This window comes from Oryx dammah, unplaced genomic scaffold (genome assembly GCF_014754425.2).
Source record: "Oryx dammah isolate SB20612 unplaced genomic scaffold, SCBI_Odam_1.1 HiC_scaffold_2, whole genome shotgun sequence".
NCBI classification, from domain to species: Eukaryota; Metazoa; Chordata; class Mammalia; order Artiodactyla; family Bovidae; genus Oryx; species Oryx dammah.
This window is the reverse complement of record NW_024070186.1, coordinates 71015403-71027776: the sequence shown is the minus strand read 5'-3', so window position 1 is coordinate 71027776 and position 12374 is coordinate 71015403.

Genomic DNA, 12374 nt, shown 5'->3' with positions numbered 1-12374 from the left:
GTCTCTTTCAGCATTAATTGCATTCTATTTTTACCTTAAACCCTAAAATGTACATCATATTAAATGTACCTGATGCTGTGTTGCATACACATATTACCATTGAGTCATAAATGCTGTGGAATTACCAGGCAAATGGAAGCAAAGGAGTTGCTTTGTTAAACAATCAAAAGCACAGATCCAACAGAATCGGAAAAGAAATGACAGATGTAACTGGTGAAGGTTTCTTCTATGATCCTCGATGATAAAAACCTTATTCCCTGGTTTGATTAATCATCCCATTTCCTATGTGATGCCACTGAACCCTAGACATATTTCCATCACAAAATATTTGTTACACTATGATGTACTCTGTTCATATACTTGTCACCTTTCACTAGATAAATTTCTCAAACCTCTTGAAAGTTAGAGACCATGTCTCTACCATTATATCTCCAGTTCCCTATTGTTCCTCGAACAACACTTAGCACAAAATAGTCACTCAATATTTCTAGTTGGGTTACTACTCAAAATATGTAATACTTTGAAAGGAATATATTATATCATTACCCAGATTTCACAGGATAAGAAGTATAAGAAGATAGTTTATAGATAAGAAAATTTCAAATGGAAAGATTATAACTGCTAATAGAACAAAAAATTTTTGAAAGTCCCATTAGAAACATCAAATACACAAAAATAAATGAAAAATAAGAAAACCAATTGCTGGCAGGACTGTGAAGAATCTGGCATATGTAAGAGTGTGCATTACTGTGAGAATGTGGCTCAACTCCAGTCTAGACAAGCACTGTTCAGATTCTTGATCTAGGAATTTTATTGGGGGATATTAACAGTGAAGACTCCAAAAAGAGACATATAGGGGGTGTTCCTCTCAATATCTCTTGGAGTAACAAAACAAAGTAAAAGAATAAAGGAAGGCTTGTAGAAAGAAAAGCTGTAGAGGGAAAATTTTAAATGACAAAGGAGAATCGAAGGAAGAAAACAAGGAAAGGAGAGAGAGCGAGATGAAAACTGGAAATAAAATAAATTGTCAAGAATAAGGAAATAGAAAAGAAAACTGATACTACAACATAAGGAGACACTATACAATCATGTATAGGACTTCCCTGGTGGTCCAGTGGCTTAAGACTCTGCCTGCCAAGGCAGGTTTGATCCCTGGAAGATCCCACATGTCACGGGGCAACTAAGCCACAACTACCAAGCCCACATACCCTAGAGCCTATGCGTCACACCAAGAGAAGCCACCACAATGAGAAACCCACATGTAGCAACTAGAGAGTAGCCCCCGACTTGCTGCAACTAGAGAAAGCAGCAATGAAGACAGAGAGCAGCCCCCAAAATTAATGAAAAGATAAACACATACTGGACAAATATATAAAGGATATATATCATACACATATATGTATGTATGCTTAGTCACTCGGTCATGTCCCACTCTTTGCAACCCCATGGACTATAGCCTGCCAGGCTTCTCTGTCCATAGGATTCTCCAGGCAAGGATTCTCCACTCCACTGGAGTGGGTTGCCATTCTCTTCTCCAGGGGATCTTCCTGACCTAGGGATCAAACTCAGGTCTCCTGCATTGCAGGCAGATTCTTTATCATCTGAGCCACCAGGGAAGCACAAAGCTAATACATATTTATAAATTAATTTATTGGGCATTATTGGTCAGGCATTGTGCTAGGCTATCAGTATAGTTAATACCTAGGACAAGCCTGCCTGGAAGATTACTTTGTACAATGTCTCACAGCTCAAATTTGCAAAAATAAACTTATTTCAAAAAAAGGGAAAAAATCTAAGTATCACCATAAAAATACACTTTATATAGCAAAAGATAATTTTTAGTGATATAAACATTTAGAATTCAAAATTCATTTTTTAAATTCCAACCACCAGAAACAATAAATATTAATAACAGCTTCTGATTTGGCTGGCATCCTACCCAGAGTTAGGGTATGGAGAATGGTCTACTCTCTAAAAAGGACTTTGACAAGGAAAGGTACTCTTACTCTCTTAAATAAACAAATGCATTTGGGGGGAAATTGAGGGAAAGTGTTGACAAGACCTTAGCCTTCATTTCAGAAAGTTTTCCTATATATACCATTGGAGAGAAGCCCTAAATGTCTCCATTAACCTCTGATCATAGCATGAGGTGAAGGGAATCATGCGAACTGAGAATATTTAAATATTCTCTCTGCATAAAAGCTGTTTAGCTGCTGGAATCATTTCCTCTCACTGTCCCTGAGCTAAAGAAGTGGATCGATCAGCAGGGGAGGTGAACAGATGCAGCTGGAGAGGAAGGGAGGCTCGGGGGAATCACATTTGAGCAGCCATGGGGAATTAGATGCCACAGGGGAGAGTTTACAGAAGCAGTTAGAAGAATGGATCCACAGAGGGAAGGGCTCAGCGAGGCAAAAGCAAGAGACAAGATGCACTCAGAGACACTCACAGCTTGTGATACTCCCTAAATACCCACAGAGTATTAGGAAGACACTTACTTCCAAGAGGGACTTAGGTAATTTCTCCTTTTCCGTTTCAGCCTACAGAAAAAATTAATACACACTTCAGCCTTCCATCTGCCCCTTTAAGCCTTCATGGCCTCTGTGATCAAGGCTCACCCAAGACACATATCCATGCTGGCAGTTCTTCTATTGCATCCTCATTTCCCAAAGGGTAAAGGCATTCATCTATATTAGGCCTTAACTATGAAAAAAGGGGGATGCCCACTACTGTTATTCTCTCTAAGTGGTAGCAGGGACTCACTCTCCCCCTCACCTTCCACAGGTGAATGCTACCTCCTGCTTCTTATCACTCAGGAAAATCCAAATGACCAAGAGTCAAGATTCTTGAAAGAATATAATTCCTGGGCAGTAGAGAGACTAGAACACATCTTGTAAATCAGAGTAAATAACAAATTAACGTTCTTCAGAAGACCTTTCAAACAAAACAAAACCAAAAAAACCCCCAAAACAAAAAAACTAGCCATCTGTGAGAAGTTGAATGTTCTGTCTGTACTTTTGGAAGTCACTGTTTATAGAACATATTAAACTTCTTTACTAGTAATGCAAATAAGCAAAAAACACTCACACTTTATAAAGATTTCATTTTATTCCTGGGGATTATCCTAGAAATTGAGGTAAAAATAATCATTTGAATTAATACAGGACTTTATTTACTGTGAATTAACAGGGCCAGGGAGGCTTGGCGTGCTGCAGTCCATGAGGTCACAAAGAATCGGACATGATCGGGCAGCTGAACAACAACAGGTGCTTTATGCTTATTATCTATTTTAATTTTTAAAGTTGGAATTTCAGAGAGTGCTTTTGTATATCATTCCCAAATTCCATTGTCAGAGGTACAGGACACCCTTGAGAACATCTGTTACCTGTACACACATATACATATAAAAATTATTGCTCATAATCACCTAGTCTTGAATCTATGGCTCTTCTAATTTCTGACAGTCCCTTCAGCACCTGGGACAGTGCTGCATTCCACCCCAACACAGGTGTTTGAAAGAATAAATGGTTGCATACTGAGGGGGAGAGCGTCAGTGCAGAGTTCTACATGTTTCAGAAGAACTCCAAAGGTTAGCCCTCAAGATGCAGGCAAAAGGAAAAATCACCCCTCTAAAAAATCTTTAAACAGCAACCATCATTCCCATGTATTAATTATAGGATTTTTTGTAGCCTTATCTCAAGCAATCACAAAAGGCACAATAATCAAACATAAGCAAAAGTTAATTTTCAAGGAACCTTTCTCCATAGAGTTTTATATGTATATGCCATTATGTTACCTTTCTGTCCCTGTGAACCAAGGTTACTAACATTGTTTGCTTTTACAAATAGCAAACGAAAAACCCAAGATGAGAAGAGGAGAAAAGAGAAGGGAATTAGTATTCACTGAACATTTAAAATGTGCCAGATAAAGTACTGATTCTTTTTTCATATTATCTTAATGTTTATAACAACCCTGAAAACTAAGTATTCTTGTTTAGCTGAGGAAACTGAAGCTCAGAACCTTAAGCAACTGATCCAAGAGGCCCAGATGATCTTAAAGCTTCTATTTACCAGGACTAACTATGAGTAAATTTGTAATTTGTTTATTTATATATACACCAAGTGTCTGTCTCTCTCTCTCTCTCACATACACACACACTGAAAGACAAAGGCCAGATGATATGTGGAGATTGGCCTCAGAGCACAGAACAGAAGTTCTTTACTTTTATAATTAAGCTAGATGAGAGCTACAGCAAAATACTGAATTCTGAGAACACCACACAGTGTTCTCTGGATGGCAGAAATAAATACAAAAGAATAGAAATATGGACGTATATCACCTCCAGAAACTGTCAAATGAGAAATCTTGAAGGCTATCTTTAGATGAAGCAACTAAAATATAGAACTCTTAGGTACCTACAGATAGGTTTTAGTCTAGTTGTTTAATGCATAGAACTCTAATAAGATTCATTTCCCTGACTTCTCCAAGTCAGTTACCAAACCTTCTCTTTGCACTATTCTAGAATTTGTGTTAATGTCTACCAAGTTTTACTCTATTTAATTACATAGCAGCCTCTCCTACAAGTTCACAGTCAAAAGCTACACCAATACACCACCCCCGAAAAAAGAAAACACTGGCAAATGCATGCAAAATTATGCATTTGTACATTTTTCTGGGAATGATATTTCATAACTTTCTTCAGACTTTCAATAGGATACGCAACTATAAAAGTAAAGAACTTCTGTTCTATGCTCTGAGGCCAATCTCCACATATCCTCTGGCCCTCAATAGTGTCAGACCAATAATGAGGGGATGGCATTCAACGGGAGTCTACAGGAAAATATGAAGTCCTATCTATGCTCTTTGGCCTCTAAGAATTTCATAGACATTAAGTTCTTTTCTTTTAGAGACAGTTCAGTGTTATGTTGAAAAGAGAAGCTTTGGAACTCTCTGCCCAGGTTCTAATTTAGACTCTACTACTTACTAGTTGCATGATCTTGGCCAATCCACTTAGCTCTCTAAACCTCAGAAAAAAATGTGGCTAATAATAATAATAGGTCCTACTTAATACTGTTGATCTAGTTAGGTAATGAGATAATGTGCTTAAAGTACTTGGCATGTAATAGCACACACCACATGTTAGCTATACGGGTGGCATTGGTGGTGATCATAACCACAGAATTCTCCCAATTACATAAATTCAGATAATATTAGTGCTCTAGTACAGCAAAACCTATGTCTGTTTATTCAACACATATTATTTATTGAGTATCTACAATGGACTGACCTGGTAAGTGGCATGGGATGAAATTCTCAAAATATATAACATTTAAAAATAAAAATGTCATATTTGAGCTTTTGAAGTTTTGTGGCTGAGAACTTTCTCTCAGAGTTGAGTTTATCCTTAGCATTTCCCTTAGTGCTTCTGAGCTATTATGGCAAATAATATCAGCTTTACTGAAATGTCTCTGACAAGGAAGATGTTCTCACAGATGGTTCAGGCCAGTGCATTTGCTTTCCAGTAGGGTCCTTACTGGGGGAAAATGGCTCAGATATGTCCCTAAATTTTGAACTGGCTTCCTTTTGATAAGGCGATGTTTTCAGCTGATTGGACTTTGTAATGTTTTTACTGCTACATGCTTTTTTAAAAAATTGTTCTTTATATGTTGAATTCTAAAACATAATTTTTCTGAGGTGCAGTTGTACTGGCAAACTATATAAACACTAAATAAGTAAATATTCTGACCAGTTTAAACAACTTGATGGCTGCTAATAAGGGCTGTGAGATGATACAGCAAAAGCCTACCAGCTGGATTTTACGTTTTATTAAGTAATTTTGGTAGAGGATTTTAATTTAAACCTGTCTATGTGCTTATTTGTGGAGAATTATATTTGTACAGAGAGTCTACATGAATTTATATAAAATCCATACTGAAGATGGTATGCATGGGGCCTTAAAAAACACAAAAGACTGTTTACAAACAAATTAAAGGCTTAAAATATGCATATATTACAGAGAAGCTCTTGTATAAAAGACTCAGAAAGCCTCAGATTCCTAATAACAAGTCTTGAATGAACGGGACTCGGCTGCTGCCTTCCTCACTGAGTTTTGGCGGGTGTATCAGGCCTTTCTACAGTGCAGTAATAATTGATGGCAGGCTGACACATTGCCCAAGGAGAGCTCTGTCAGGAGGTCTCCTGGGCCTGGGGATCAGTGTGCTTAAAATATTAGGATTTGATAGAGTTAACACTTGCCCTTGAGCAGATGGTTTTGAACACTCTGTCAACACTGCCAGTGATTACTGCAAACAGATTCTTCATCCCAGAGGGATGGGAGTGAAATGCTTTCTAGCTCCCAAGTCTCATCTAAGAGGTGTAAAAAACTTATCATTTCCAGGGTCTTCTCTCAGCTGTGAGAAGTGCAAATGTTTCCCACACACGCAGCCAGAGTCAAGAGCCTTTGCTGAGCCTGGGAATTGGTCGAACAAACTTAACCTAAATCCTTCTATTTTGTGCCTCTGAAATACTTTGGGTTTATGAAATGTCTTTTGATGAACTACCAGAAAAAAGGACTGATCATAGGCCAACACTGAAGCGTTGAATGAGGGGACGAAAGAACGGGAAAGATCCTGTGGGTACTCTGAAAACTTGAGAAGTTCAAAATTTTCAAAATAAAAATGAACACACCTATCAGTAATTTATTTTCAGTCTGGGCAAATTCATTGTGGGGTAGGAAATGACTCTTCAAAGGAAAAGCATTACCCATTCCTGTTGAGTAAACCAGTTTACAGAATTTGGAAATGAAATCATCAATGAAGGGAGATCACGGAAAGTAACTCGCAAGGATCTCCTTCAATAATGAAGGAACCAGTAAGATCAGAAGGTAGTAGCATCATTCAGGAAGGTCTTGCCTAGCAGTGCATTGTAATGAATGCCATCGCTAAATGAAACGGCCTCTGCTCTAAGTAAGAGGGACGACAGAGTTCAGAAGATAGAACCTATACTCAAAAAACCTCTGCTGTGGAAGTAGCTGATATGCGACCTCTTATCTACAGTTATTACAACTTTATTAATAGAAAATCAAGTGCAAACAGAATACTTCAATTCCCATGCTCTAGAAAAGACTGTTTAAGGTGTCTCGTCCTATATATCAGCTGATCTGTCCTGACTGCTTCTCACCCTTACTTCAAGGAGACATGCCTTCCATCACAACTGAGACTGCCAAGACCAAGAAGTAGAGAGAATTTTTTTTTTTTTTTAAGGAACAAGAGGGAAGTGTGTGAGAAACAAAGCTTAAAGATCTACAACTCCAGACCCTGGCTTTCATGCTAAAGGTTTATAACCTCTCGCTTCGTTATATCATCTTGTGTGATGTTCTGAACACCTGCACTATTAAATTCTTTTCTTAGGTTTTTTTTTTTAATAAGAAAAAATTAACAAAGTAAAATTTGTTGACAGTGTTCGCAGTCAACGCAGTGGGTGTTCCACCTATGCGCCGTCACATTTTTCATGCTCATTTCTGCAGGTGCTAAATACATGCTGACAACAACATATGTTACCAATCTTAAATTTTTTTTTTAACTTGTAATTAAGGAGTGCTCACAGCTTGAAGGAAAAAAAATACAGGTGAAAGCTGCCTCTGCCCAAAGATTTTTTCTTTTTTTCTCTCATACCTATTTACATAGTTCTTGAATGTACCATGTATGGAAAAAAAATAAGTTATCAGAATTATGATCTATATAAATAGTATCCATAAGACAAATTTGTAACAGTGCTAAAACCACATAAGCTTACTTCCTCCCCAAAACCCCACTATTCTTTCCTTGTTTTCAAATATTTTTCTTGACTCTCTGAATTTCTCTTGCTCCTTTCAATTATAGTGTTTCTGGGAAATTACACAAACCCTCCAAAAAGTATTTTCATGCTATATGACCCTCAAAGTTGTAGAAACATTCTCTAAGTAGAATACAATTCTTTGATCCTTTCATTACTTTCTGTGAACATGATCACCTCTGCATAGTTAAATAATTAATAGGAAATAATTATAGTTTTAATCCTATGCATTTTAGAGGTAATTTCTTTTTATTGGCCATTAGAGGACTGGCAGCTTCTACATTCCTCCTCTAGGGACCAGTGATGGGGTGACTGATGATGGTTTCATCAACAAGCATTACACTATTCTCTGACAGCGAGTAAGAAAGTTTAGATGTGTTTTCCAAATGTGCAGCTCCTGCTTAATCGCTCAGTCATGTCCAACTCTTTGCAACCCCACGGACTGTAGCCTGGCAGGCCCCTCTGTCCATGAGGATTCTCCAGGCAAGAATACTGGAGTGGGTTGCCATGCCATCCTCCAGGGGATCTTCCCAACCTGGGGATCAACCCCGGATGTCTATCATTGCAGGTGGATTCTTTACCCTCTGAAGTATGAAAATCACCCAGGGGAACTCAATTGCTCTACTTTTGCCCCACCCCCTTCTAAACTCCTGGCAATCAGCCAAGCTCAGTCTACCCTGAGTCTCTGCACCTCCCTTCTTACGATCTTCACAAAAACTGAGACCAGGATGGCTTCTCCTTAAGAAGTCTTTCTTGAAGACCCTATTCAATGCTTCTTCACCATGAACTTGGACATATGACCCTGCTTTGTGTGCTTTGAAGCAGTTGTCACTATTGTAAGTTACTTTTAAAAAGCTAATTTGTTTATTGTTTGTTTCTTAAGTTAAAATGTAAGCCACGTGAGGTCAGGAACTATATATTTGTCTTGTTTGCATGTAGCATAGATCCTAGCATAGAGTAAATGTTCAATAAGTATTTTTTAAATAAGTTAATGATTTGCTTAACAAAGATACTGACATGATATTGAGGCTGTTTCCCTTGGATATTCTGATTCAACAAGACTGAGATGAAGCCAAAAAATCCATAATAAAAGCACTTCAGGTGATTTGGATGATTAGGCACATTTGAGAAAAACTGTTAGTGTCTTGCTATTCACCATGGTCCATGGACCAGCAGCTTCAGCATCACTAGGGAGCTTGTCACAAATACAGATTCTCAGGCCTGTCCCAGACCCATTGAATCAGAACCTGCTTTAGCAAGATCCCTTGGTGCTCTGTGCACTGTTTAAGAAGCCCCTATCCAGGTACATGAACCAAGTCTCCCCTGTCAGTGAGATACAGACATGGAGCAATCACTAGGACACTTTGGCTGGGACTTTCACCTCGACTTGGGGGCAGGAATGGGAACTCTATGACCAAAATTACCAGCTCAGTTCATCACATGTCCCAAACTGAACATGTGATTTCTAGACTAGCAATTCTCATAGTGTGGTTCCCAGAGCAGCAGAAATCACCTAGAAAGTTGTTAGAAATACAAACTCTCTGACCCCATTTCAAACTGCATTAGAAACTCAGAGGGAGGAGTGTCCAATAATCTGACTTTTAACCAGATCTCTGGGTGAAGTTCTGATTCCTACTAAAGTTTGAGAACAATGGTTCTAGACGAGATGTTCCCAGCCCAAGGTATACATTAAAATCACTTGGGGAAGTTTTATAACTCTCAATGCCTAGGTCCATACATCAGACCAATTAAACAAAAATTTCTGAAAATAGCACCTAGATTTCAATAACCCTTAGACATTCTCAAGGCTAGGAACTACAGTTTGAGCCACACTCAGATCTACCTGGCTACTTGGCAGTAGTCACCAACAGAAACAAATACCTGTAAACAAAGTTAGATTAAGACAGTGGTTCTTGGACTTCAGCATGCATGAGAGTCTCAGTTGGAGGGTGTGTTAAAACACAGATTTCCAGGCCCTACTTCCAGAGTTTATGAGTCAGCAGGTCTGAGTGGGGCAGAAAATCTGCAGTTCTAACAAGTCTCCAAGTGATGCCAATGCAGCTGGACCAGAAAATATACTCTGGGTTCTTCTAATATCAGGCTACAGAAGTCATAGGTCATTAAATTGAGCCACGTTAAGTGAATATATCCAATAATTATTATCCTTGTAAATTGTCCCCTCTCCAAAATCTCATAGTCAATAGTTGGAAAAGACAGAGTGAACAGATATTATTTGAGCTTCAGATGGGTATAAGTTTGGATCTTGACTCTGCCTCTTTAATCAATTTGTTTAATCTTCCTTTATTTCTGGCTACTGACCCTAATCCCTATCCAGACATTACTAGCTGTGGTTCTACTAAAGAAGCTACTCACTTCTTTGCAACTCAGTTGTGTCCTAATAACTTTATCACTTCAAGGGTTGCTGTGAGCAATAAATTAGTTAGGCTTAGAGAGATTAAGTAACCTCCCCAAGGATACAAAAATTTCCCCTAATAGTTGGGGAACTAGCATTTAAACCTAAGCAGATCTGATTTCAAACTGTGGTGCTAGAGAAGACTCATGAGAGTCCCTTAGTCAGCAAGATCAAACTAGGCAATCCTAAAGGAAATCAACCCTGAATATTCACTGGAAGGACTGATGCTGAAGCTCCAATACTTTGGCCATCTGATGAGTAGAGCTGATTCATTGGAAAAGACCTTGATGATGGGAAAGATTGAAGGCAAAAGGTGAAAGCAGCAGCAGAGGGTGAGATGGTTATATGGCATCACCGACTCAACGGACATGAATTTGAGCAAACTCTGGGAGTGAGTGGAGGACAGAGGAGCCCGGCCTGCTGCCGTCCATGGGGGTGTGAAGAGTTGGACATGACTTATTGACTGAACAAAGACAACAAACATCTGACTTCTCCGCATACTAATGAGCTATCAATGGTCAAACACAATGGCCTTCTTCTAGGTTCTCATTCTCACTGGTACTTTCTGGTTCATTAATGGCACCTAACTACTCTCTCCCTAAAAGTTTCTTCTCTGGTTTTTGTTTTTTCTTTCCACAGCATTATCCTGTTCTTCCTCTTACCATTTTGATTCTTTATTATATCTCCAAACCAGTATTCTAAACTTTGACCTGTTTCCTAAACTTTTCAATTTCATGCTGAGCATCTCTACTTTGATTTGACCGGACACTCGAAAGCAATATGCCTCACCCCAGCTTCCCTCATTGATCTTTACTGTAGTACCACAATCTCCCCAGGCACTCAAATTCAAAACTGCATATTTAGTTGGTTTGGAGTTCCTATTAGTTATTCTCACTCTTTTCATAAACCACACAAGGGACTTCTAAAAGCCATTTCTCACCAGTCCAATGTGGCCAATGGAAATTATGTAAATTATGAAAAAATTACATTTTCTTCTTTTTATCTGAATTATATGAAAAATAAGCCATAATCTTTCTTTAATTTAGACCTTTGGGTAATTAATGTCCTGTGCTCTATTTGTTGTTGTTAAGAGAAACCATATAGGGGACTATCTTCTCACATGTGCTTGTCTTACCCAAAAAAGCCACTTGTAGCCACTCACATAGTCACCAAATGTATGCGCTTGAGTAAGTAAGTATTGAGTGCTCAGGGACATTAGTTGGTAATAGCAGCTGGGAGACTTAAACCCGTAATCCAGTTGCACCACAACAGAATGTATCATGTATATTCACCCACTATTCTTTAAAATAATTTGTTTCAAATTGTTTGAAATTTTTGACAAATTTCACTTAGTGATGAATGAAATGCATCATCTTTAAGGTCCAAGAGCATCAAGATATACCTTTAAATATCAGAATTTAAACCATATCATTTAATGATATGAGTTAACTAAATGCTGCTGCTGCTAAGTCGCTTCAGTCGTATCCAACTCTGTGCGACCCCATAGACAGCAGCCCACCAGGCTCCTCCGTCCCTGGGATTCTCCAGGCAAGAACACTGGAGTGGGTTGCCATTTCCTTCTCCAATGCATGAAAGTGAAGAGTGAAAGTGAAGTCGCTCAGTTGTGTCCGACCCTTAGCGACCCCATGGTCTGCAGCCTATCAGGCTCCTCCACCCATGGGACTTTCCAGGCAAGAACACTGGAGTGGGTTGCCATTGCTTTCCTAAACTCAGTAAGCCCAAAGTTAGGACCCAGGATCTAACCTCCCTTCCCTTGTGAAATGAAGGTGTTAGTTGTTCAATCATGTCTGACTCAGTGCAACCCCTACCAGGAGCCCCTGTCCATGGGATTCTCCAGACAAGAATACTGGAGTGGTTTGTCATTTCCTTCTCCAGGGGATCTTCCCAACCTAGGGATCAAAACCAGGTCTTCTGCATTACAGACAAACTCATTACTATCTGAGTCACCAGGGAAGCCCTCCCTTCCCTTAACTGATACTTAAAATCATAGAGCTCTCTAGATAAGCTATTTACTACTATGAGTGAGCTTCTCCTAATATTTAGCAATAACCATACTGTACTGTGACTCAGATGATAAAGAATCTACCTGCAATGTGGGAGACCTGGGTTT